The following is a 27,179-nucleotide window of genomic DNA, read 5'->3' on the forward strand; positions in this document are numbered from 1 at the left end:
TGTTTTCATTATCTCAAAATATATTTGTTATTTGTTTTATAATTTCTTATTTGATTCATCCCTTATTTAAAAGTTTGTTGGGCGCCTGGGTGGCTCAGTCCATTAGGCATCCAACTTTGGCTCAGGTCATGATCTCACTGTTCATGGGTTCGAGCCCTGTGTCAGGCTGTGTGCCGACAGCTCAGAGCCTGGAGCCTGCTACGGATTCTGTGTCTCCCTCTCTACTTTGTCCCTCCCCTGCTTGTGCTCTCACTCTCTCTCTCAAAAATAACCTTAAAACAACAACAACAACAACAACAACAACAACAACAACAACAACAGTTTGTTATTTTCCACATGTTTGTGTATTTCCCAAGTTTTGTTCTGTTGTTGATTCCTAATTTCATTCTGCTGTTGCCTGACAATATAAGTTGTGTGATTTCTATCTTTTTAAACTTATTGAGTATTCTTTTATGGCTGAACATGTTGTCTATGCTGGAGAATGTTCCATGTACATTTGAGAAGAATGTTTATTCTGCTGTCATTGGGTGGAGTGTTCTATAGATATCTCTTAGTTAATTTATGTTATTTTTCAAGTTTTCTGTTTCCTTGATGATCTGTCTAGGTTACTGAAGTCTCAAAACATTATTGCTGAATTGTCTGTTTCTTCCTTCAATTCTGTGATATATCTCAAGTTATTTGTGTCCTTGAATCTAAATTGTGTCTCCTATAAACAGCATATAGTTAGATCATTAAGAAAAAAAAATCATTTTTGCCAGTCTCTGCCTTTTGATTTGAGTATTTAATCCATTTACATTTAATGTAATTACTGATAAAGTATAAGTATAATTTATGTCTGCCATTTTGCTATTTTTTCTATGTACATTATAAATTGTTTGCTTATTCCTTTATCATTGGCTTCTCTTGTGTTAAATGTATATTTTCTAGTGTACCATTTTAATTCCCTTGGCTTTTTCTTTTTATAATTTAAAATATTTTATGATTGCCTTGGAGATTAGACTTAATATCTGAATGTATAACAATTTAGGTTGGATTAATATCTACTTAATTTCCAATAGTATACAAAAACTTTGTTCCTAGATAGCTCTGTTCCCTCCCTGCTCCATTGTGCTATAGTTGCCTTATGAATTACATTTTTATATTATGTGCCTATCCACATGGATTTATAATTATTGCTCTATGCAATTGTCTTTTAAATCAGATAGGAGAAAAATAGAGTCTTTGCCAGTCTTTTTTTTTTTCACATGGATGTGAGTTCCTGCATATAAGCCATATTTCCTGTTTCTTTACATGTCTTATAATTTTTTGTTGTAATTTGAACGTTTTATATAATGTGGTAACTCTGGAAATCAGATTTAAACCCACTGCAGGATTTGTTGTTGTTGCCTTTTGTTTGTTTAGTGGTTTTCCTGAATGAATTCTGTTAAGTCTGCATTATTTGTCACTGTGACCACTAAAGTGTCTGCTTGATTACATTAGTAGTCAGCTAATGTTTGCACAGAGATTCCTTAAATGCCTGGAACCAATAAGTCTCCCAGGCTTTATTGAGAGACTCTGTGTGGGTGTTGGAGCATGCCTTCTAACATTTGGGCAGACAGTTTATAACTGTGCTTTAGCCTGTATTTCCTGCTTGCACAGAGCTTCAGGGTCAGCAAAAGGTGAGAATTTAGGGCTTTCTCAAGTCTTTTCTGGGCATGTGCACAGCCTTACTCATGTATATACAGCCTAGATTCCCAGAAATATATTAGAGCTTTACAAAGCATACTATGGATATATTACTTTCCAGCTTTTCCTTAATTTTTTTCTCAACTCATTTTTTTTTTTTTTGCCCCAATTGTTAGTGTTGCATTAGACAGGTGTGATATTAAACAATTGCCACTGATTGTTTTCAACAGATGACTCCTGTTTTCACTGATCAAACTGTAAGGTCAAATAAAGGCAGGGCCTACAAATGGAGCTTGCAGGTATTTTGGGGGAGCTTCAAATCTGTTCTCCTTCCAGTGGATGTTAGGCTGCTGTTTTCAAAACTAGTATGATTATAAGGCTGTTTTGTTTTGTTTTGTTTTGTTTTGTTTTGTTTTGTTTTGTTTTGTTTTGCTTTGTTTTGTTTTTAAGGTTACTATGGAGCTGAGAGAGAGGGATTGCAATTGGGTCAGTTAAAATTCTACAAAGCTAGTTATTCTTACCAAGAGCTAGTATTTTCTTTTTATCAATGTGCCTCAGATTATTGCAAACCTTTGGTTAATTTCCAAAGTTCTAAAGATGGTAACATTGACCATTTTTTTCAGTATTCTTGTTGCTTTTATGGAGGATTCGATTTTCAGAAGTCCTATTCTATTTTTGTTGGTGTCAGTCCAAAAGAGTGCTAGGTGTTGTGCTGTTCAGCTCAGATTTAGCCTTTGAAGAAGACTTGACCTCCACAGAGTTGATGTGAGTAATGAAGACTCAAATAGAGAGGTGTAGTAAGCCTTGAATGATATTCAAGTTGAAGTTACATTAATTTCATCATTATAGAGTGCCTCATTCTTCTTTTCAAAGAATTCCCTTAGCAGGATATAGAGGGACAAATGAGTTCTGGGTAAGAGTTGATGTATACAATAACAGAAGTCTTCAGTTTTGGCTCATAAAATAAACATCCTTGCTAATAGATGTGCATCGTTTGGGCATTTGTCTGGACTTTCTCATACTTGGGACACCAGGATGGATTTCTAAATTTTATTTCCAGTTTTTACTTATTTTGAGAGAGAGGGAGAGAAAGAATCTGAAGTAGGCTCTGAGCTGTCAGCACAGAGCCTGATGTGGGTTTTGAACCCACGAATCATGAGATCATGACCCAAGCAGAAATCAAGAGTCAGAATGCAAAAAAAAAAAAAAAAAAAAAAAAAAAAAAAAAAAGAGAGTCGGAATGCTTAACTGACTGAGCCACCAGGATGCCCCAAGGATTTCTAAATCTTGATCTAAATCACCTCTTTATTAATAAACTACTTATTTGGGTTTCCTGGGTGGGTAGAATGGAGATCTGTGGAGTGTGCAGACAATACTATTGGCAAATGCTGTACTATTGGCAAAAGAAGTATAGGGTGGCATTTCCCAGACAACAAAGGCATTATGGGTAGAGAGCCAGTAGAGGACCTGTGAACAATGATTAATGATGGACAGCTCCTTTGCGTACTTTGATTTGGATGTTTTGTTTTTGTTTTTTTCTTCCTGGGTACCCAGGACCACGATTATTCACTTAGCACTGTGTTTGGATTGGATAGCCATCTGTCATTGGGCTTTCAAGGCCAGGTTTACAAAGTTGCCTTAGTTAATTATGATTTGATACAGAAACAAATGCTAACTACTACCAATTTCACATGGATGCATAATGATTCTTGGTAGCTGAGCATGGGGTACTCTGGGGGACAATGCATGGTGAAGTTAGTCAGTTCCTCTTATACTACTGGGCCATGGCTGTTTCTGGACTGGGTATGATGCTCTAGACCCGATACCCATCTACTAAATGACTGCTTCTTCATGATTAGGTGCTGCAAAGGATGAAGAATGAACTCTGGGAGCCCCAGCAGTAGGTGAACCAGAGAAGTTGACTACATATGTTTCTTTCTCATACTTAATCTCCAGCCAGGAGCTGAGAATAAGTACCAAACCTTGCTTCATAGAAAATTTAAGAGGAAGGGGAAAGGTTTGGTATATAGGGTTTTAGGATGGGATGGAATTTATTACATGAGGTATAACATAACGTTCTTTATAATAATTAGGACAATAGACCAACCTCACAGAAAAATCCTCTTTCCTTGTTAGGATATTACTGTGAACTACAAGCAATTTGTTCCTGTGTAGAGCTGCAATATTAACAAGAAGCTGGGCGGTCTGATGAGTTTTCCTTCATCTCTCAGGGCAACGGAGTATGAAGAAATGGGAAGGTAAGAACATTTGGAAGATCAGAGCGGCTAGCTCTGTTGCCTGGGCTCTGAGGACTGTGAGCCTTACTTCTGGCATTGTGTTTACATCCCACAGCATTGGTTGTATGGCCACTGGGTAAAGGGCTTTCAGACCTAAGCCCTCAAGTATGATTCCCTGTTTTGGTTGAGGCCTGGCCAGCAGTGGCACTATGGGCCAGAGCCTATCAAAAAATTAATTAATTAACAAAACAAAACAAAACAGCTCTCACCAGATCTGTGGCTGATGCTAAGAGTGAGACTGTGTGGAGACAAGAAATTTAGTTGGAAGTTGAAGCTGAGAAGCTCAAGCAGAGTATACATTGGAGTTTCTAATATTAGTTGCAGGGCCAGAATAAGGGAGCTGAATATGAAAGCAGGAACATAAGGTAGAACCTCTATATGTATTTGGAATGGTCAGTGTTTACTGAGTATGCCTACAGTGGTGGGGCAGGTTCTAGGCACCAGGGGGTTGTTCTAGTAGCTTACTTAATTCTTGCTACAACTTTAGGACATACGGACAACTGTTCCCATCATTTTACAGATGGGGATACTGAGGAAGGGCTAGTAAATGGTAAAAGCAGGATACTAACTCTGGAAGTCTGGGTCCATGGCTTGAGCTCTTGACCACTATTCTATTGCCTCTCCTGACACACCTTGCCTATGGTATTCATGTTCACACTTCAGGGCTACAGTGAGTGGACTCAGTAAGGGCTGGAGTGGGCTAGCAGCACGTGCAAACAACGACGTGCAGAAATAGACTTTCTGGAATGGGATTAGGCAGGTTGACGCAACCTGATACTGGAAGAAATAGGATCTCATGGCCCTAGAAAGGATGAGATCCAAGGTGAAAGGTTTAACTGAGGCAAGGAGAAGGGACAAGACACTTACTGAGTGGCAATGGAAATAGGCGTTGTTGACTCTTACGGACCCAAGTGATGTTCATGTCTTTCATTTCTGTCACTAATGTATCAATCATTTCCATTTATCAAGTTGTTCTTGGTCAAGTCTGGAGTCAGCTATTTTACGTGTCATTCTGGTACGACTTCACTGAGATTTAGTTTTCTTCTACCTGTAAAATGGAATGAGAATTGAATCAAAGAATTCATTTGTAGGGCTTGGCACTGAGCTCAGCACACCCGAAGTCCTGGATTGATGTCTGTTTGCTCTCTTGAGACATCCCTCTGCCCTCTTCCCACCCTACCTACCTGCGTATAATAGATATCCGATGCATATTTGGTGATTGCCTAAGTGATGTCTAGTCTTTTACATACATGTGCAGAGTGCTGTAGGTCTCAACTAAGGAAACTGAGCAAATTAGTGTATTCACAAGCCTCCCTTCATCACCTTCCGTTCTGGAACTGGTGCATCCGAAGCACGGTCCAGCTCTGTGTTGACAGACGCACAGTCCGCACAAGCTTCAGCTGCAGTGTCAGTACTAGACACCCTAGATGACAATTAGGAAGAAGAGCAAACAACTCCAGGAGAAAGGTGTCCTTAAAAGTGGTGAGCGGCAGAGTAAACAAGCAAACGGCTCTAAAGGAATCAATCATTCAATCACCGCCGATAGCCTGCACTGTCCAGGGGGATATTATCTGTTGGATGCAGCTGTGGAAAGGTGATCTCAAGTCCTGCGTCAGATTCCCAGGCCTGTCTCAGATCTTTCTCTAGTCTTAAGAAAAATCAGTTCACCTCCTTTGGCTTTTAGTTCCATTAATAACAGCCTATTGCTGTTGAGCACTTACTATGTGCCAGGCATGGTTTGATTTTAGTGATAACCCTAGAAGGTAGGTAATATTAACTATTCTAATTTTACATATGAGGAAACTGAGTCACAGGGAGATTAAACACCTTGCCCACAGCTGGGATTCAAATCTGGACAGCTTCGTTGTCCATGTGCATCAGCACTAAACTTTGCTGTTTCTCGTGTTCTAGAAGGATGAGTAAAACTGTTCACAAAATTAGAGAAGCAAGTTTATTACTAAATGTTGAGGAATCGTGTTTGCATTTCTTACTTTTAAAAGCTGAGCATTATTACAATTGTAACATGTCAGATGTAGAATAACTTTCTCAAATGCTTCTAACTGAATGCATGGTCTTGATGCACTTTAGTCTGTTAGATGAAGTGACCTAATCTTTCTTTAATGCTATCTTGCAAATTATGAGTCAGGGATTCATTATGACCATACATTGCTCATCTGGAGCTGGCAAGTACTTATATATTCTCACAAGGCTAGGAGCTAATGGAGCCAGCCCTCCAACTACCCAGGAGAACACGAAAGCTTCCAGACGAGGTACAACACCAGTGCACACCTGCATGTCATGAGTGAAGCCATTAACTGAGCAGACAAGAACAGCCTGCCATCATGTCTGCTTATTGTCAACGCTGAAGAGGTATTGACAGTGTTGAGACAGGCTGTCACTGGAGGAAACTGAGACCGAATCAACAACCAGTGGAACATCCACCCCAATGGAACCTGTTCCTCGAGGTGCTACGTCAAAACAAAACATATGGAGGGCCTGCACGCACAGGCAATTCTCCACCCTGCCTGCTCCGACACTCTGTGTACAGTAGGTAAAGAATTGCATGGCTACATGGGTGAAGAAATGACTACTGAACTGAGTTCGAACTCAGAACATAAGTGGGGCCAGGCTCTATTTTTCCAAGGTAGAGTTGAATCTTACTCCTCTCCCACACACAGATCAACTCAGAGCCACTAAAAAGCGGTATCACAGCCTTACTGGAAGGGCAACCTGTCTTTTTTTATTGAGAACTTAAGACTTTGCAGCGTTTTGGGGGGAGTCCAAGTCTGACACACTCACAAGAAGATTGCATTAATTATGTAAACATATTATTATCGAATGGATCCTAAATGAAACACCAACATTCTTAGTAATATAAGTGACTTGGTATATTCTGGAATGGTAAATGAAAAATATGAATCCATAGCATCTGAGAATTCAAGTTATGTGGACAGAGTAAGGAAAAATAGGATTCATTTCAAACACTGGACAAAGTGAGATAAGAGGAAACAGAGAGAGAGATAGAGAAAGAGAGGAAGACAGAGAATTTGTGTGTGCGTGTGTGTGTGTGTGTGTGTGTGTGTGTGTGTGCGCACGTGCACATGCTCCATCTTTGCCTGAAATTTGTTCCACATTTGCTTGGAGTCCCAATTGCTTAGGGGGATCCATTATAGATGAGCCTGTTCCAGGTCTCATGGAAAATAGTTCCCTCCTCCATTGTTTGGAATTCAGACTCTGCCAGTGGTGGAGGGAAACTTTTAAACACAATTACACTATCAAGATGTACAGTGGGTGAGTCAAAGGCCTGGATCAGGTTGGCCTGAGATGATAGAATCAGAGGTAGGTCATAAATCTCCAGCTGTGTTAGAATGTTTGCCACGATGCAGAATGAGCCAGTGGCCCTGTTTGCGACAATATCCCTGCAGGGGTGATGGATGAGCCAGACTGACATCAGAACAGGTGGGAATATTACAAGGAATATTAACGAGAAGCTTGATGAAAGAGCCCCGGCAATTAAGTCCATGGGAGAGGCTTAATCCAAGTCATAAAAGACATTGTAGACTGTAGCTGTCTTTCCATTTGACCAATTAAAAAAGGCAGGCCATACTTGGACTGTAACCTCAAAGTATTCCTAATAAGTCCATGACATACTGTATTGTTAGGATGAAAACTTGAGATTTGGTTCTTCTAAATACTTGGGTGATTGGATGACTGTTTTACAAATTCTAGTCAATTGCTGATTGCCTTCACTTAACTATGTATTACCATCCTTCATAAAGCTATTATTGATTATAATGCTTCAGAGAACAGGGATTAGTTTGTCGGTATACTCTGTTTGATGTCTAGGGAAGGGTTAGTCAAAGTATGGAGTTAAATGGCACCCGAGGCCATGGTGGATATTATCTTGTAACTCTATCCTGGTTCACCCCTCCCTTCTTCTCCTCACCTTGGCTCCTTCCCCTCCTGTTTTTCCCTCCTCTGCTCCCTTTCCCTCTCTCCTTCCCTCTCTCCCTCTTTTCTATTTTCCGCCTGTTCCCACTTTCCTCAACTTTATTCAGTCTTCTACTCTGTTCCCTTCACTGCTGACCCTTCCTAACATCTGACTGCCCGTCGGGCTCCTGTGGTCATCACTTTGTGTACCTGGTATCATTCAGACCTAAAGTTATGACTGAGCTCTTAATAGTTCTGAATCTCCTCATGGAGAGATTCACCAGAAACTTCTACTTTCTGCAGTGCTGGTCACCTGAGATGGGGCTAAGGAAGAATGGGAGCAGCCACCTTAAACTATAGCCACCCACCACCCACAGGGAAATGGTAGAAAAAATATTGGAAGAGTGAACTGCTGAGGTGCTAAAATTAAAAATGTTTAATAGGCACGTGGAGGATATGTCCTAGGGTTGGTGATTTTTATCTTGAAATGAGGAATCCATTTCCACCTCCAATTCAGTCCGAAAGCCATTTTCCTTGCCAAAAAAAAAAAAAAAAAACAACGTAAGCCACCCATCTTATGTCTTCTGTAGCTATCAGAACACATTGCACAGGAGCAGAACACAGCCACAATCAACGATGCCAATGTGAGAGAGAGCTCCAGTTAGAGAAAGAGAGATGTAACAGAATTGAGGCATCGCACACATAGAAGTATTAATAACTGAGGTCAGGCTTTTAGAATGTGTTTCAGAAGAAGCCAACTCTTTTCGTGCTATCGATGAAAAAAATTGTACTTGTGTCAACATTGACAATTGAATGAGCAGAGAATGCAGTGTAAGGTGATATGATGCAATAAGGAATCTGGTAGGTGAAAATGGCATCCCAGCATAGACCAGTGCATAACAAAAAGAAAGGAACGCATAGGAGAAATTGGATGAGGCAAAAGAAGAGAAATCCAGGTCCTGATCAGAACAATGGTGATTCTTGGTAGTTGCTGATAATTCCATAATGATGTGAAATTAGAAATTCATATTCAAACCCCAATCTGGGTCACTTGTAGTTTTATGTTTATAATTATGCTGAAGATTAGTTCTAGAGCAGATTTTCTCAAACTTGGCCACATTTGGAAAATGCACAAGCAGCTTCTGATGCCCAGGTCCCACGTCAGAATAGTGAAATCAGAATATCTGGGAGTGAGTGTTACCTATCCTTCAATTTAAAAAAAAAAATGTTTCTAGGTAGTTCAGTCAAGGTTGGGAACCACCACTCCAGAGTAAGGAGTATTTTCTTTTTAATGTTGATTTATTTATTTTGAGAGAGAGACAGAGACAGAGCATGAATGGGGGAGGGGCAGAGAGAGATGGAAACACAGAATCTGAAGCTGGCTCCAGGCTCCAAGCTGTCAGCCCAGAGCCCGACGTGGGGCTCGAACCCAACAAACGGTGAGATCATGACCTGAGCCAAAGTCGGACGCTTAACTGACTGAGCCACTCAGGTGCCCCCAGAGTAAGGAATATTTTGATTTTATTTCATAGTGTGGGTTCAGAGCGGTTCAATAAAACTTTTGTTGTTTTCATAAAGTACTGAGTTGATCAACCCTTTGCAAAGTGCGTTTCATGGGGCACTAGTCCTTTGACATATTGTAGAAAAAGAAAGAGTTCTTTGGTCAAGAAGTCTGGGAAGGCTCTAACCTTGATGACTCACCATGCTTATTAGCATATTAAAGACTTTGGGAACTCCTGCCATATAGAATTTTATATAATTGAGTACTTCCCAACCTCTCCTCAACCTCCCAGGATGGGCAAAACAGTAAGCCCTACAGCTTGAGGTTGATTGGTTTGAATGGTGATTCAGCTGGGACTCCAGAGTTTGTCTTCCAGCTCTGCAACTTACTAGTTCTGTGCCTTTAGGCAACTGACTAGTTCTCAGTGAGAGCACTGAATGAACATTGACCAACATTAAATATTGGAAAGCACTGTACAATTTTACCACCTTTCCAATTTCCTGTTACACATGATTCCTTCAGTATCTCACTGACTGTTCAATCTCAGCAAGATTAAATAGTACATATTTGTTTCTCATTGAAACAAATACCACTGCTTGGTTTTCATATTGGTTTTTTTCTTCTAGGATTCTCAGTCTTATGGTCACTATGGTCTCCAAACCTGCATGTCATCTGTAAATTCTTCTCATTACTTATGGTTCACATTTCATCTGATTACTGCCTTCTTGATGTTGTTCATTATAGTCATTGCATCCTTTACTTTTGATTCCTGGTGCTCCCCTCATAAGATCAGGAGTTTCTTTAAACTTGGACTATTGGAATGGCCTCTTTTAGGTTTTCTTTTCTCCAAGACATCCAGCTCAGTTGTAGCAGATTAATCTAATAAAATATCCATTTGAAGATATTCTTTGTCTATAGTTCTAGTCTTAAAGGAAAACCTTTATCCTTATGCTGAGAAAATGGCTGCCATAGCTCCAGCTATCATGTTTGAGTTTCCACATATAAAGAAGGAAGGAGAGAAAAAGGGTAAAAGGAGCCCACCATCTGAGTCAATTCCCTTTAAAGAACTTTCTGAGAAGCCCCAAGTACCAGTTGTCTTAGGCCCAGGCTTTATAAGGCTCACTCTGGCCCTTCTCCAGCTGTGCCCTCTGCATTAAGAGTTCTTTATCTACTAGGCCAAAGGAAATGCCCACCAGAAGTGTACCCATTCCTTCTAGACAGTGCTGTGAGTGCTCTGGAATTCTAGGCAAAAGGGGTCTGAACCCACTTCTAGGTCTGTATGCACACAGAATGTGCCACTGGGGTGCATAACCACAGGCCTGGGAGTTGGCAGAGGGGAGACTTTATATGGGAAATGGGTGAGCAAAGCAATAGATGGAGCTTGGATGTGAAGACTGGAAGGTCTACATGCATGGGCTTAAGTCCCCTTGCTATGTGGGCTGGAGCTGAGGGTGGCAAAGGAAAGTGAGCAGGCCATCTGGACTGACTCTCTCCATGGCTTGGAACTTGAAAGAAGCACGTATTCCAGGTCTTCCAGATATAAAGAAAGTACATTGGTCAAGACACCAGTATGAAAGCTATTTTACTTAGCAGTTTTGTAACTCGATTTATAATATTTAAATATTTAGACATCTACTATATGGACCATTTGTGTTTTGTGCGCATCTCAAATGTTAGGAGCAGGCTTGTATATACACATTTCCATTTGCCATTCCTTGACCACCATATTTGCAAGGGAGATTAGGAGACATTGTTCTCTCTCTACGCTGGAAGATGAATAGAATGGATGGATATTGGATTTGGGGTAGACAGCCAGCAGCCTATGCCATGTGTGTTTGTAAGGATGTTGGAAGGAAAGATGCATTAGCTTCTTCCCAGAAGCATTAACAATTGTATCCCTATCGCAATAAATTGCAAATATGAAAACTGAGAGTTCATCCATGAAAATGTGGAGCTAATTTTTAGCATACACAGTTTGGCAGCAGGCCTCACATTAACAGCAAGGCGAAGGTAAAGGTAAACAAGTATACAGGATACCTACAGCAGGTGCTGGGTGAGTGGAAATGCAAAGCTGAAGTACCCGCGAGAACCCGCAGTGCTGTGCTCCTGGAAGGGCAGCCTGGGACAACCCCCGGGGTGAGCGCTGTGATGTTCTGTCAGCAGCAGCCAGGGGGTCAGGAAAGGAATGCAGGATGATAAAAGGAAACTGAGGATTAAGGAGAAAACCCAATCTAAAAAGAAGCCTAGATAATTTAATTGAGTAGGTACTTCCATGTTGAGCTGGTAGAAATTACTCATGTCCAAAGTATTTTAAATAAAGCCTATAATAGATCCAAAAGGGAATATTTAATGTGGTTTTGGATACTTAGCATGTAATAAATTTCTTCCTGTCTGTTGATCCCTTGGGTAATGAATGTTAACAAAAACAACCCCAAAAGATATATAATCTGCAAACATTAGTGATTAATGTTTGTGATCTGTGAACACAATGTTAGGATTGACTGAAAAGAACACATTTCTTTACAAGTGAAATGCTTCCAGGGCTTGCGATCTTTAATAGAAACATTCTAAGTAAGAAAGACAATCTCTCTTTGTACTTCTTTGGTGAGGAAAACAGAAGTGCAAAGTGTCAATAAAGGCACGGGTATTGGAAAAGCGGAAAAGCTGAGTGTCTAGAGTAAAGATGTGTTTCTTGCATGAATAACTTCCGAACAATCTGCTGAAGGAGTGATTTTGTATCAAGCTGAAACCCCAAACCAGCATCATTTTAATTTGCCAAGCACCTGTGAAGGAATACAGCTGCAAGGCCATGGGAGAACAATAGGAACTGTGACAGTTCATTAATATAAACCAGCAACTAGATTTATTTGGAAAAGTCATTGATATAGAATTACCCTGGAGGATGCAATGACATTCTTGAAGCAGGCCAGCAAGCAGCTAACTAAGATTATAGATGTGTGCACATCATTTGAAACCGAACAGTAATTTGGTAACTATTACGATTTATTGTGTATGTCAAACAGAGTAACAAATGTGTAAAGAGCCATGATTGCTTTAGGAAAGTTAGGTTTGTGTTGTATTCAGTTGTTTGGCTTTTTGCATGCCAGGTTATTTTGTTCTGGAAAATCAAGATAATGGTGTTGCCTCTAAAATGATTACTTGCGTGTATATATGCGTAGAAGGAAAATATGAAAGTATGCATTCTTGTCTAACAATTCTGAGCCTTAATATAATGCTGATAAGAAACTAAAGAAGTTGTTTATTGCAATCAAGTGTTGGTGGTGACTACAAATATTTTATGTATGATAACTCATAAGCAATCTGGCTTGCATAAAACGAAAGGTATCAACAGATCTGGAAGCAGAGAAATAGATCTGCTCCCCATTCACTTTTATTGCAAACAGTAAAATGTAACTCTAGAAAATGGGAGGAAAGCAAGATTCTTTCATATCCTTAAAGCATCTGGGAAAATCTCGGTGTGTGGCACAAATGCAACAAGCCTGTCCACTGAACTTGTTCCCAGCCATGAGACAGGCAACATTAGCCGAGAGTGTAGGAGCAAATGGAGAGAATGCCCCCATACCTCTAACATTTCCTCTTTATATGCGAAGGAAAAGCAACAGTCCTCCAGCTAATTTCCTTAGAGTGTTTTCCTAATCCTTCCACCACCAGTAGTTAGCATCCCCAGTACCGTTAGAATTGTTGAAACCTGGCTGACTTGAACTGCTGGTTGTCAAGAATTCGTTTCTGGCGACCACTGTGGACTTGCTGAGTGGGTAGTAGAGAGTAAGGACACTGTAAGAGCAGTGCCAACCACTGGGGCCTGGATTTTTACAAGCCCCCTGTAAAGGTTGTCATGGTACATTGGTGTTGGCAAGGGACACAGAAAACGTAGCGGCTGTGTGTGAATAATCTGCCACTGGGAGGGAAGGAGTTTATAGACCAAGAGCATCTAACTGGTTCCTTCAAATATTATCTTCATTCTTAAGATACTAAAGCTCTTTTTCTTTTTTTAACCTGAAAAAAATAAAAATGATCTCATATCCAGGAAAGATCTGATTTGAAACAGAAAAATCTGGGATTTGGGAGAGGCAATCCATTAAGAGACGATTTAAATGGATGATTCTAAAGGATGGCTCATGCATTAAATTATTTGTGCTGCATGGTTCTTAATTTTAGCATTATTTCATTCCTCTTTCAAATCCTTGGCTTCTAAAAGACTTTTCGAGTATTTGGAGTTGCAAAGAACATTACGTGATGGGAGAACATCCAAGGCTGTTTCTCATTTTGTGAAATTCTCTAATGGCGCTACTTAGAAACAACTTTCCAAACAAATGCCAAATTTTTGTTTTGTTGTTTGTTTGGTTTTCCCATCGTGATTGAAAAGCATTCTGAAAATACAAAGCAATTATAAAATTCTCCAGGTTCCCCTGTAACAATAGCGCTAACACATTCAAAACAAAGGCAAGTTATGTAATAAGTGAAAGATGTAGGATTTCCCATAAAGCTATAGCCACCGCATTGACCTGAGTCGTTCAGAACAACTAGACAAGGCGTGGATGTGAATTGTAGCAACCGTCCTCGTTTCTGCCAGTTCAGCCCTACACCTTTCATGTGGGGCAAACTCCATGTCTGGTTCATGTGTGACAATGCAAGTCCCAGACAACAAATTTCTGCTTACAGTTGTTGACAAGTGTTTGAGAAAAGAAAACAGAGGTTGGAACCTAGAAGCATAGAGACCAAATTTGATGTATGGACATATTCTATTTGGGTACTGCCTACAAAATGGTAGGCAACATTTAAAATTGGCACTTAATGCATTCAAAGTTGGATTGGCAACGTTTCTTGAAAAATGAGAAGATATAATACCTGATCCATTAGAAGATATAATAATGATCCATTATTGCAACTGTTGGGGGGTGGGGAGGAACAGTGGCTCTCTGTTCATCTTTCCAGGTGACTCTCCATGTCTGCTGATTCCAGCTATTCATACATGCTACTGGGACAGATATCATCAATCTGGTTTATTCTAAGCCTTGTGTCTCCAAAGACGGCCCAGTGCCCTAAGCCAGACCAGCTACACATTTGCAGGGCCCGGTGCAAAATGCAAAGATGGCACCTATTGTTCAAAACTTATTAAGAATTTCAAGATGATGACAACAGAGAATTAAACCACGTGTGGGGCCCTTCTAATTGTGGGGCCCTCTATGACTGCATGAAGCCAGCCCAGAGCATCAGATTGCTTTGGATCCAGGGGCTAAAGAACTATGTTGAGTGCTTTTCCTGAAAGATAAGAAGTTCTGAAAGATTTCTGGAAGAACTTATTATCCTAGAAGGAATTGTAGCAGGCAAATCAGTTCTTAGCACATTCAAGTAAAAGGGCAGAGATATCTTAAAGCCTTTGTTTATTTGTTTGTAGAAGATTTTAAAAGTTAAGTTTTATTAAAAATATTTTTAAATGATAAGAATAGTACCTGTGCACAGTAAAAAATTCAGTAGTATAAAACATAAAACATGAAAAACAAATCTTTCATTCCTTCTCAGAGCTTTAAACTCACATCCGAGTTGCTTCTTATATATCCTATCACAGATCAGTTTTTACATATCCTTCTAGAAGAATTCTACATTTACTCATCTGACATAAATGAAAGAACACACTATATATATTTTCTATTTTTTAAATATTTTTTAAAATATTTATTTTATTTTTGAGAGAGAGAGAGAGAGAGAGAGAGACAGACAGACAGACAGAATCGGAAGCAGGCTCTAGGCTCTAGGCTCCGAACTGTCAGCACAGAGCCTGATGCGGGGCTCGAATTCACCAACTGTGAGATGATGACCTGAGCCAAAGTCAGATGCTTAACTGACTGAGTCACCCAGGCACCCCTGGTTTTATTTCTTGCTAAACACTTGAAAATAAGAACATAGTAAATCATAATACTATTTCAATATAATATGCACATTGTGTGGGTTATATGAAAAGTTAGAACAGTGCTTTCTTCCAATATCACTTCTATGAATTAAGAAATATATTTTGTAGAGTTTTGAGAAATCTACAGTCTGATTTATTCAGTAGTGCCCTGTTAATAACGACTAACCTAGTAAGAATTGTTCTATTATTTTGAGGTATGCAGTGTTTTTGATTATTTGGATATCTATTTTACACTGTGTTGAAAACTTGTGACATTTAAAGAAAGGATAATACTCATTAATCTATGTCACCTCCTACCTCCTTGACCTCAGATTATTTTTTATTTCATGGCCAATCAAAATTATTTTAGCCACAGAACACTTAACCATTTTTCCCACAGTATGTTCCCTCAAACAAGCATCTGGCATTAGCCTTAAATTACATGAAATAATGTGTGACTTTGCCTTCCATAACTTACAGAAATTTTATAGAAAGAGCCCCTTTCTTGGTGCTAAGAGATTTGGTTTAACATGACATTCATTTTTTTTAAGTTAAAAAAAATTTTTTAATGTTTATTTATTTTTGAGAGAGTGTGAGCAGGGGAGGGGCAGAGAGAGAGGGGGACACAGAATCTGAAGCAGACTCCAGGCTCTGAGCTGTCTGTCAGCACAGAGCCCAACACGGGGCTCGAACTCATGGATTGCAAGATCGTGACTTGAGCCAAAGCTGGATGCTTAACCAACTGAGCCACCCAGGTGCCCCAAGAACACACTATATTTAACACCTGAACTTAAAAAAAGTTTTTAAAGTAACTTAGAGAACATTCTGTTATCACTACATGAAACTTATCTTAATCTTTTAAACAACTGCACACTATTCCATTTCATGGATACCGAAATATGCTTAATTAAGTCTGAAAAGATGAACATTTGTTTTCCTTATTTTTGTTTATTCCTTTATTTTGCTGTTATACATAACCACTATGAAAACACATGTGTTCTCTGCCTAAGATGCTGTTGGCTGAGATGTTTGCACAGTCCTTTTGTCCCATAATTTGGATTCTTGTTCAAATGTCACCTTCTCGGAGCAAACCCTCCCACTGTCACTCTTTTTCCTCTTGATTTCACACCACTTTTCACGATCTGAAATGAAATGAAATATTTGCTTATTTGCTCAGATAAGTTGCATGAGGGCAAGGTTTTGTCTGCTTTATTCACTATTGTACCCCGACTAGGGATGTCCATGCTTTGTCACACGTGGGGACTCAGGAAATATTTGCTTAATAAATGAGTAAAAGGTTTACATACACGTTTTCCCCTTTGGATGGAGTTAGATGTGTTGGTAATGCAAAGCTGAAGGCCCCGTGCATGTCATTTTTTTTCCTAGGAAGTGGGAAATTGCTTCACCAGCAGTTGCAACCAATTTCTACTAACATTCCTGTTTCTTCTCACTGCATTCAACATCATTTTTAGAAATACTTCTCTGTCTTCAGCAAGTTTTTTTTTTCCCCCACATTTCGTTAAGTATGGCCTGTATTTATGGGCAGTGTTAGTATTCTGTTGTATGAAGTTTGGGTGGAGGGGAATAAAAAGAGACAGAAAAGTCTGGTAAAATTATAGGCTTCCTTTGTATAGAATTTTACATGAACTAGTGCACCAATCTGCATATTTAATGTTGTCCCACTTGCGCGATGGCCGTCCTAGCTGCCTGGTGACTTCATCAGCTCTCCTCTACCTGACAGCATCCTTTACATTCTTTTTTCAAGGACCTGTCCAGAGGTCAGTTTTTTCCTAAGAAGACTTTCTCTATCCCCCATTCTCCCATCTCAGCCAGTAAGAAATCACCACTCTGTGTCAGGTCGGTGACCCTATCTGTTCGGCCTCAACCGGCCTTACCGTCTAGCCAGTCGGAGGCAAGCCTGACCTTTGCACAGGACTATCTGGTCCTCGTGTGATGGAAAAAATCTCATATCTGGAAGCCCTCCCCATTCTAATGTGTGTTCAAATGATGACATAATACTGCATTTTGACACCACGGAGCACTTTCTCCCTTCAGAGAGTCCAGCTGACAAGCCCCTAGCTCTCACTCTACTCTTCCTAGAGTGCCCCCGCCTGACCTGGCCCCCGAGGCCTCTGCATGCTCTGAGATAAGCAGAACAAATACAGTAGCAGGCCAGCCCCAACGTCACTGCCCTCCAATGCTCCCAGGCCTGAGGACTCATTTTAAGCCCACCTGGAGCTTTTGCCAGTACTTTATCTGTGTCACCCATATCTCCTCAAAGTATGAGCAAACAAAACCACAGTGCTTTATCAGGGCTTGTAATTCCTTACATCTCTCTTATCACCTGAGATTACCCAATCCTACCAGAGCTTCAGGGATCTGTGCGCAGGATAACAGGACCTTCTGGTAGCAAGTGGTCTTATCACCCTTACAGCCCTTGAAGAGCTGGAGGAGGCTTTCCTTTCCACCCTGGTATTTTTCCTGATACACTTTCAACTTTTCTAAAGGTCTGTCCTTATAACATGGGTTACTTGTTTTTAGGAGACTTCTTGCCTCGAATTTGGATGGCATTTGTGTCTGAAGCAAATAAATAAAAATATCTGTGATTGAGGAAGTGTTCCCTATGGTTCAGACTCTAACGTGGTCCCGTTGTGTCTTCACCATTGCCATGGTCAGAAAGACACCAGTGCCATTTTATAAAGGAGGAAACTGAAGCTCGGGTCAGGGAAATGATTCCTCCGAAGTCACAAAGGTTTTAAGTATTGGGGCATGAATTTGAAGCCAGGAATACTATGGACTCCAAAATTTAATGTACCCACTGTGCCAGTGTGTTGAATTCTGGAACCTGGCTGCCCAACTTTGAATCTTGACCTCACTACTTAATTAGCTGTGTGACTTTAGGCAAGTTCCCTAACTTCTCCATGCCTCAGTTCCTCGTCTGTAAAACAAGATTAATAATAGTATCTATTTCATGGAGTTGAGAAAAGAAAATGTTTATGTGTGTATGATGTATGTGTATTTGAATCAATTTTTATTCTCTAGTAATGGCTATTAATAATTTTATTTCCATTTAACTGCTGCCTCTATGAAACTAGGCAAAGGAAAATTAAAGCAATTATCCAGGTGATTAAAAAATTAAACATATGGAAGAAAGAAGAAAGATCTAAGAGAACAGTGTTTGCTTGTGTGCTTGTCTTGTTCTTTCTTTTGTTCTTCTTTTCCTGGAAGTATATCTATTTCCCTTTTTGCTGTGATAATTGACATCTGTCCTTCTTTTGACTCTCCACCCTAGAAAGCTCTTTTCATTGAAAACATGTGAAAACACACAGAAATGTAATTATTTAGTTGTTCACGGACCTTTCTCCTTTGTATCTCCCTCACGTGCACATATATAGAAACACATAAAAGCATACACGTACACACACACTTACCTTCTGTTGGCATGTGAGTACAGGCTATTCCACTCCTATGAGTGTGTGTGTGTGTGTGTGTGTGTGTGTGTAATGGGAATCAATGCCTCACTTGTTATCACAGGTGCGGTAGCTTGCCTTTCATGAGGTTAAATATTTGTCTCACTCACACACTCCTACACTCTCAGGGCTGGGAGGGATCATAAAAATCACCTAGTCCAGCCACTCCTCTGATGTTTGAATTGCTTCTTACAACGTCCTGGCTAGGTGGCCCAGTGGCCTGTATTAAAATACTCCGAATGACAAGAAGTTCACTGGCTCCTGCAATAACCAGTACTATTTTTCCATCTTGTTGGAATCCATAGTCAAAGCTAATGCCAGCTCTTCCAGGCTAATAGGGAGCATCCATTTGAATTAAGCTTTAAAGCCATTTTTGGTAGGAAGAGCTATTTTCAACATGTCTGACAATACTGTCTCTACAAGAAGAATTTACAAATTATAAGAATATGCTCCAACAGGAAAAATAGGGAAGGAGTACACATTATTAATTTACAAAGGAAGAAATACCAATAGCTATTAAAGCAACAATACAAATTCTCTGTTAGCTTTCAGATTGGTAAAGCTAAAATTAACTCTGAGGATACTCAGGATTGAGGAAGAAGGTGTAAATAGGGGAAAGGGCAGTCTCCATCACAGCTGGTGAAGTGTGAACTCATAAAAATAACTTTTGTAAAAGTCAATTTAGCAATATGATCAACATTAGAAATGTGCACAGCGACCCAGAAATCCCGCTTGTGGGATTTTATCTAGATTTTTCTTTGGCAGATAATCAAAGAAGCACACAAATACATATGTGGACGCATGTGTATATGTACGTATTCATGCACACATGTGTGTACCCATAACTGCATTGCTATTATACCAAAACATCGGTAGTGATTTCAGTGGTGTACTGCAGAGTTATTTAAGAGGATTATATGGTGCACCTGGGTGGCTCAGTCGTTTAGTGTCTGATTTCGGCTCAAGTCGTGATCTCACGGCTCATGAGTTTGAGCCCCACATCAGGCTCTGTGCTGACAGCTCAGAGCCTGGAGCCTGCTTTGGATTGTGTGTCTCCCTCTCTCTCTGCCCCTCTCCTGCTCACACTCTGTCTCTTTCTCCTTCAAAAATAAACATTAAAAACATAATCATAAAATAAAAGGATTATATATATGTATATAGATGTATACTATATATAACGTGTGTGTGTATGTGTGTGTATATATATATTATATATTGGATGTAATATATAATATATATAGGGAAATACATTTCAATAGAGATGTGTGTGTGTATATATATATTATATATATATTATGTATACATAGGGAAATACATTTCAATAGAGAACTATATCTAAGACATATTTTTGAGTGAAATGCCATGATACAAAACAGCATGAATAGCATAGTCTCATTTCCATAAAATTTATATATCTTAGTCTCTAAATTCCACTATGAAAGAAGCAATCATTTATGTGTATATGTGTGCATACATACATATATCTGTATATATATATCAGAATTCTTGACATATAATTCACATATCATAAAAGTAATCATTTTAAAGTGTCCAATTCAATGGTTTCCAGTATATTCACAAAATTATGGAACCATCAACACTATCTAATCTTAGAACCCTTTCTAAATGACTCCAAAAGAAACCCTGTGCCCATTAACAGTTACTCCCCATTTCCTCACATCCTCAGTTTCAGTCTCTACCTCCTCTCTGTATGGATTTGCCTTTTCTGGACATTCCTTAAATGGAGTCATACAACACAACTACCTTCTTTCATTTACCATGTTTTCAGATTTCCTGTATGTTGTAGCATGGATCAATACTTAATTTCTTTTTATGGCCAAATAATGTTCCATTATATGGCTATACCACTTTTTTTTTAATCCATTTATCACGTGGACATTCATCAGGTTGTTTCCATTTTTGGCCCATAATGAATAATGCTGCTATGAAAATTTGTGTACGGGTTTTTGTGTAGACATATTTTTCAATTCTCTTGGATATATATATATATATAATATATATATTATATATATATATATATTGGATATATATATAAATAATATATATATATGGGTGTAATTCTTGGGTCAAATGGTAACTCTATGTATAAGATTTTGAGGAGCTTCCAAACTGTTTTCCAAAGTGACTGCACCATTTTACATTACCAACCAACAATGAATGAGAGCTCTCATCTCTCCACATCCTCTATACTTGTTATTGTGTGTATTTATTTATTTTTATTTATTTTTTTGTGGTTTTTTTAAAATTTATTTATTTTATTTTATTTTTAATTTACATCCAAATTAGTTAGCATATATTGAAACAATGATTTCAAGAGTAGATTCCTTAATTCCCCTTACCCGTTTAGCCCATCCTCCCTCCCACAAGCCCTCCAGCAACCCTCAGTTTGTTCTCCATATTTATGAGTCTCTTCTGTTTTGTCCCCCTCCCTGTTTTTATATCATTTTTGTTTCCCTTCCCTTATGTTCATCTGTTTTGTCTCTTAAAGTCCTCATATGAGTGAAGTCATATGATTTTTGTCTTTCTCTGACTAATTTCATTTAGCATAATACCCTCCAGATCCATCCACATAGTTGCAAATGGCAAGATTTCATTCTTTTTGATTGCCGAGTAATACTCCATTGTATATATATACCACATTTTCTTTATTTATTCGTCCATCGATGGACATTTGGGCTCTTTGCATACTTTGGCTATTGTTGATAGTGCTGCTAAAACATTGGGGTGCATGTGTCCCTTCAAAACAGCACACCTGTATCCCATGGATAAATGCCTAGTAGTGCAATTGCTGGGTCGTAGGGTAGTTCTATTTTTAGTTTTTTGAGGAACCTCCATACTGTTTTCCAGAGTGGCTGCACCAGCTTACATTGCCACCAACAATGCAAAAGAGATCCTCTTTCTCCACATCCTCGCCAACATCTGTTGTTGCTTGAGTTGTTAATGTTAGCCGTTCTGACAGGTGTAAGGTGGTATCTCATTGTGGTTTTGATTTGTATTTCCCTGATGATGAGTGATGTGGAGCATTTTTTCATGTGTCGGTTGGCCATCTGGATGTCTTCCTTGGAGAAGTGTCTATTCATGTCTTTCACCCATTTCTTCACTGGATTGTTTTTGGGGTGTTGAGTTTGATAAGTTCTTTATAGATTTTGGATACTAACCCTTTATCTGATATGTCATTTGCAAATATCTTCTCCCATTCTGTCGGGTGACTTTTAGTTTTGCTGATTGTTTCCTTTGCTGTGCAGAAACTTTTTATTTTGATGAGGTCCTATTGTGTGTATTTTTGATTACAGCCACCTAGCGGGTGTGAAGTGGTTATACATAAATATTTTTTAATCAACACAAATCCAAGTCCAAGCCTTTGTCCCTCTGCTTTGGGATGAAATTCAAACTTTACAATTCTTGAGGCCATAATTTGTGGAAAGAATAAAAAGAATGGAAAGGTGGAAGGAATCATATAGTTTGGTTTAAGGTAGAGATGACCAGGAGAGAACACTAAAATATTAGAGTGAACTAGACAGGAAAGGTCTCTTCTTTCATTCTAGACCAAAATGCCTGAAATCAGTTTGCTTGATGATCAAATTGCTGAACTTAGATGTTTGCCCAAAATATTTCTTTTAACTGTTATAGCAATTCATATAAAATGAGATGGTTTTAACAGATGTTAAAGATTCTGTAAAGTTTTAGTTGATTGGTTTTCATACCATCTTCAGAGTACTATTTTAAGGCATATTCTACATGTAGATGCTAATGTTACAGGGTGATTTAATTTATGAAATATTTAATATTCAGAATTCATTATGAGAAGCCAAATTTCTGTATTTCAAATATATATTCAAGCAGTTTGTATTGATTCTGTTCAGGTCTTTTAAAACTAATATTCTACTTTGTCAACATTTTGTATTTTTTTTAGGTTTCTTTTGCCAATTTTTTAAAAGTATGCTCCATTGCCTTTTTAGTTTAATATTATTATTATTTACTTTTACCCATTCTTTAGCATTTTTTGGCTTTTAAATCAATTCCTTTTTTAATCCCTTTAAAATAATTTCACAGTTATAGATAATGTATATCAAAATTTGAAGCATAAATCATATGAATCATTTTAGTAATCCTCTCAAGGTGGCTTCAATTCCTTTGAACAGATTTATCCTTTCAAGTCCTATTTTCTTTACAAGCTCTTAGTAAGTCAGTATATTCCAACTGCTCTTTATTAGAAACCAAATTTTTGCCTTTCATAAAATACAAGAATTATATAATATTTGTTGCAAATCAGAGGATTTGGTGGGATTTTTTGTTTGGAGTTTTATATTTAATTTGGTGTATCTTGGATTGAGTTGAGGCTCAGTGCAGTCATTTTGCCAAGTGGTTTTGCAGTAATTTGTCAGACCACCTTAGCTTAATGTCCATTTCATGTGGGATTCAAATTTCAGACACTGGCCATTTCTCAAATGCTTGAAACTGATGGAAAATGTTCATTTCATTAAGCAGATTTATGTAACTGTTAAGTATAAAAATGTGCAAAAGGTAACAATTTAACTCCTGGATATCCCGGATAGTTAAAAGTTAATGATTAGGTGTCCATCATATGAACTTTCCCCAAATCTATTTTTCAGTAAACATTTTTGGAGAAAATTACAACTCCATGTACCAGACTGTGCCACTGTTTAAATTAGATTTGTCTAAATATACTTACTTGAGCATGGCCTGTCAGTGCCACCACAATCTGAATAAGCAGCATGTTATTCTTAGATAGTGTTCTCTGTGGAAATAAGTTTCAGTTAGTGACTGACCCAGGACAACGTAGTTAAATCAATGAAAAAGAAAATCAAAATAAATTCTTTTCATTTCAAATACAAGGATTTCTTTTAGAGTTGGCTCCCAGTGTATGACTTCCCTATGATAGAATTTAGGATCTGGTTAGAGCTTATATTTGATATTAAATTGGAAGATTCTAAAGTGAGGCTCTGTATGAGTAGGTATTCACCATACAGCTATGTGATGGGCATATGAGCCACTTTGGGAACTACAGCAGGCTCCCTCCCCAAAGCCGGTATGAAGCAAGCACAGTGATTGCTGACTGAAGGTGATAAACATGGCAATGGCATTATGGGCTCTGATTCTAGGAAACGTTCCTAGGGGCAGATAAGCCTTCCACATTCTGATGTAAGGAAGAAGGGATGAATCCATTTGCCCCAGAGACCTTTATATGGGCTGAATTTTGCCCCCACCCACCACCAAGTTCATACATTGAAGTCCTGATTCCTAATGGTACTCCAGAACGTGACTGTATTTGGACATTGATCTTCAAAGAGTAATTAACTTAAAATGACATCATTAAGGGGTGCCTGGGTGGCTCAGTTGGTTAAGCGTCCAACTTCAGCTGAGGTTATGATCTCACGGTTCGTGGGTTCGAGCCCCATGTCAGGCTCTGTGCTGATAGCTCAGAGCCTGGAGCCTGCTTCGGACTCTGTGACTTCCTCTCTCTCTGCCCCTCCCCTGCTCACGCTCTGCTGTCTCTGTCTTTCAAAAATGAATAAATGTTAAAAAAAATTTTTTTTAAATAAAATAAAATGAGATCATTAAGATGGTCCCTAATCCAATACAACTGGTGTCCTAATGAGAAGAGGAGTTTAGGCATGTACAGAGAGAAGACCATGTGAAGACCCAGGGAGAAGACGGCCAACTACAAGCCAAGGAGAGAAACCTCAGAAGAAATGAGCCCTACTGATAACCTTGATCTGAGACGAGTAGCCTCAGAATTGTGAGAAAATACATTTCTGTTGTATAAACCATCCAGTCTCTGGTACTTTGTTATGGCGGCCCTAGCAAACTATCACAACTTTAATCTCAGACTCTCAGCTCTGTGACGTATAGTATGGAACGGATTTTAATCAGTAATTATAAGCAGATATTCTTTCATTTTAAGACACAAAGCAGTGGTGTTGGGTCTTTTCTGGGCCAGTGGTTGTTAACGGGACAGATTTGGTGGAAGCTATTTCCTGTGGCTCTGTGAAGCATTCAAAGACAAACACTGCTGTTTCTCTCATGCAGGGTAGTGGGGTGTAGGCAGCGGTTCCAAGCGTGGCCTCCAGAGTTTAAGAGCACATACCTCATAAGGTGGTCATGAAGATTAACGTCATTAATATGTGTTAAGCAGTGCCTGGCACGCAATGAATGCAGTCTAAGTGGTCGCGGTTGTTTTTATTATTGTGGAGTCAAAGTAATTAGAAATAAAAGGGACCTCCTAAATTATCATTATTTCTTTTCCTCCTAAATTATTATTTTCATGAGTAGTAATAAAAAACTAGATAAGCAGCAGTGAGTAATAGGGTAAGTTCTAGTGGGAATGCAACAGCCTTGGTGTGGTGGGTAGGCCATCACCATTTGCTGCAACCTCTCCTCCTAATTTAGCACCTCTGCCTTTGGTATCTATTCTCTCCATTTCTTTTAATCTTTTACTAACTTTGCCTTTTGTTTTTACATATGTCTTTTTGGCCCTTTTGATGCACTGTTTTCTTTCTTCTGAATCTTGAACGGTCTATATTTTTCAGTCCTCATGTCTAGCACCAGAATCTGACTTGGGGCCTGCAGAATGCCCAGTTGTTTCTAGAATCTTCTCTATCTGGAGCCTATTTGAACAAAGTAAATCCTCTGCAACTTTCTAAATTAAAGAAAGATGACACTAATGTAAAAAAATTACAGTGCCTCACAGGTTACCTCAAGACTGAGAATATGATACATTTACCATTTCGAGTTTCAGATTGATGGTGTCTACATCCGAGGGTGGCTGATGTCCTGCTTTTGCTCATGGCAACTCCTGGACTTGATCTTTGATATCCAGGTATTTTCTGGCTTATTCAGGAGGGTTTAGAGATGGTAGGGTAGCTATCAGTCATTCTATACGTGAATTCAATTTAAATTCACTTATGAAACAAAACAAGAAAAAAAATCACAACAACAATTCATAGAACTATTCTTTGAAGAGTGTATGTAGCAGGACTCAGAGGTAGAAAAGTTGAGAGTTTCAGATTGAGGCACTTTTCTTTAACATGTCCCAGGAAGTGGCAATGAATGGAGACCTCCAGTGAGCTTGCCTTGTGACGAGTTTAGGAAGTCAACAAACCTCACACCATCCCCCTCCTCCCCAATCACTCAGCCTGAGTGAGACTGCTATGGCTAGAATACTGCAGTCCCACTGACATCTCCTGGACTTCTAGCAGCAGGGCCCAATCCTTACCAGCAGCCAGTAAGGTTTGAAGTACATGGCATTTTGCTACAGCATCACGACTTTGCATCTTGTCTATGTGGATATTGTTCTTTGGAATTGTGCAGTGTGCAGCCTGCACAACCATACACCGTAGCCCCCTTCCAATTCTGACTCCTATGCCTTAGCCCCTGTCTGAACATCTTCCACTGAGTACCTTGGCCCTCGGCTTGATTCTTGCTGACCTAGACTGTCTCTTAGGGGACTTTTCATGGACTCTTAACCCCCTGCTCAGCTCTCAACCCTGTCTCTTTCCATTAGTACTTACTGTCCTTTAGATGTTGGCCTTGTAAAAGATTACACTAACCTGAAAAATCAGTTTATGAAAAGTTGAGAATTGCTGCTGCTGACATTGTATATATAGTATGGAGCCTGGATCCTAACGAGATTTCAGTAGGACTTGTTAATATTACTCTTATTAATGTTATACTGTGTGTTGCTTTAGCCATGCTATTTGTCTTTTAACATTTGTCTTTAGAGTAAACTATTGACTGAAGAAATGAATCTCTAACAGTAGAATTCCCAGCACTGAAGAAGTTAATTTTGCAAGAAACCTTTATATAAGGATGATATGAAAGACCTAAAAACAAACAAACAAACAAACAAACAAACAAACAAACAAACACAACCTAAAGAGATCACCCCTATTTGGTCTGCTACAGCATCAGAAATTGTGTTATAGGCAGGTGGTTCCTTTAATAAGTGGGAACATTATGTAGTATGGTAGTTCTTAAACGTGAGCTGAGCATCAGTTGAGTCCTGGACTGCATCCCTAAAGTTTCTGAGACATGAGGTCCGGGATGGAAGATGGAAATTTGCATTTCCAACAGTTACCCAGCTGATACTGATGCTCGTGGCCTGGGACCACTTTGAGGACCACTCCTGTAGAGGCAAGAATAGTGGGTCAGCCAGAAGAGATACAAGTTCTAGTCCATCTGGATTTCCCAACATGTGAGATACTAAACAAGTTTCTTCAATGTCCTGACCCCTGTCTTCTGTGTAAACAGGGGGGTGGCCTGGATAGTCTCCAGATGTCCCTCCAGCTCAAATTCCTTCCAGTTCACATTCTGAGCTGATCATACCACATGGTCCAGGATGTGCTGGGGACCAGCCATGGCCC

General features: G+C 39.2%; 1 long non-coding RNA gene across 1 annotated transcript in view; it reads left to right on the forward strand.

The window, feature by feature from the left end:
- Nucleotides 1–27,179, forward strand: part of LOC147575636 (uncharacterized) — a 464,128-nt gene that overhangs the window by 111,076 nt on the left and 325,873 nt on the right. The window contains exon 4 of the long non-coding RNA XR_015242581.1: nt 3,802–3,923. This is a non-coding gene — a long non-coding RNA (uncharacterized LOC147575636). The remainder of the gene's footprint in view (nt 1–3,801; nt 3,924–27,179) is intronic.

Source organism: Puma concolor, chromosome D3, assembly GCF_028749965.1.
Source record: "Puma concolor isolate L17-30 chromosome D3, mPumCon1.1.hap2, whole genome shotgun sequence".
NCBI lineage: Eukaryota > Metazoa > Chordata > Mammalia > Carnivora > Felidae > Puma > Puma concolor.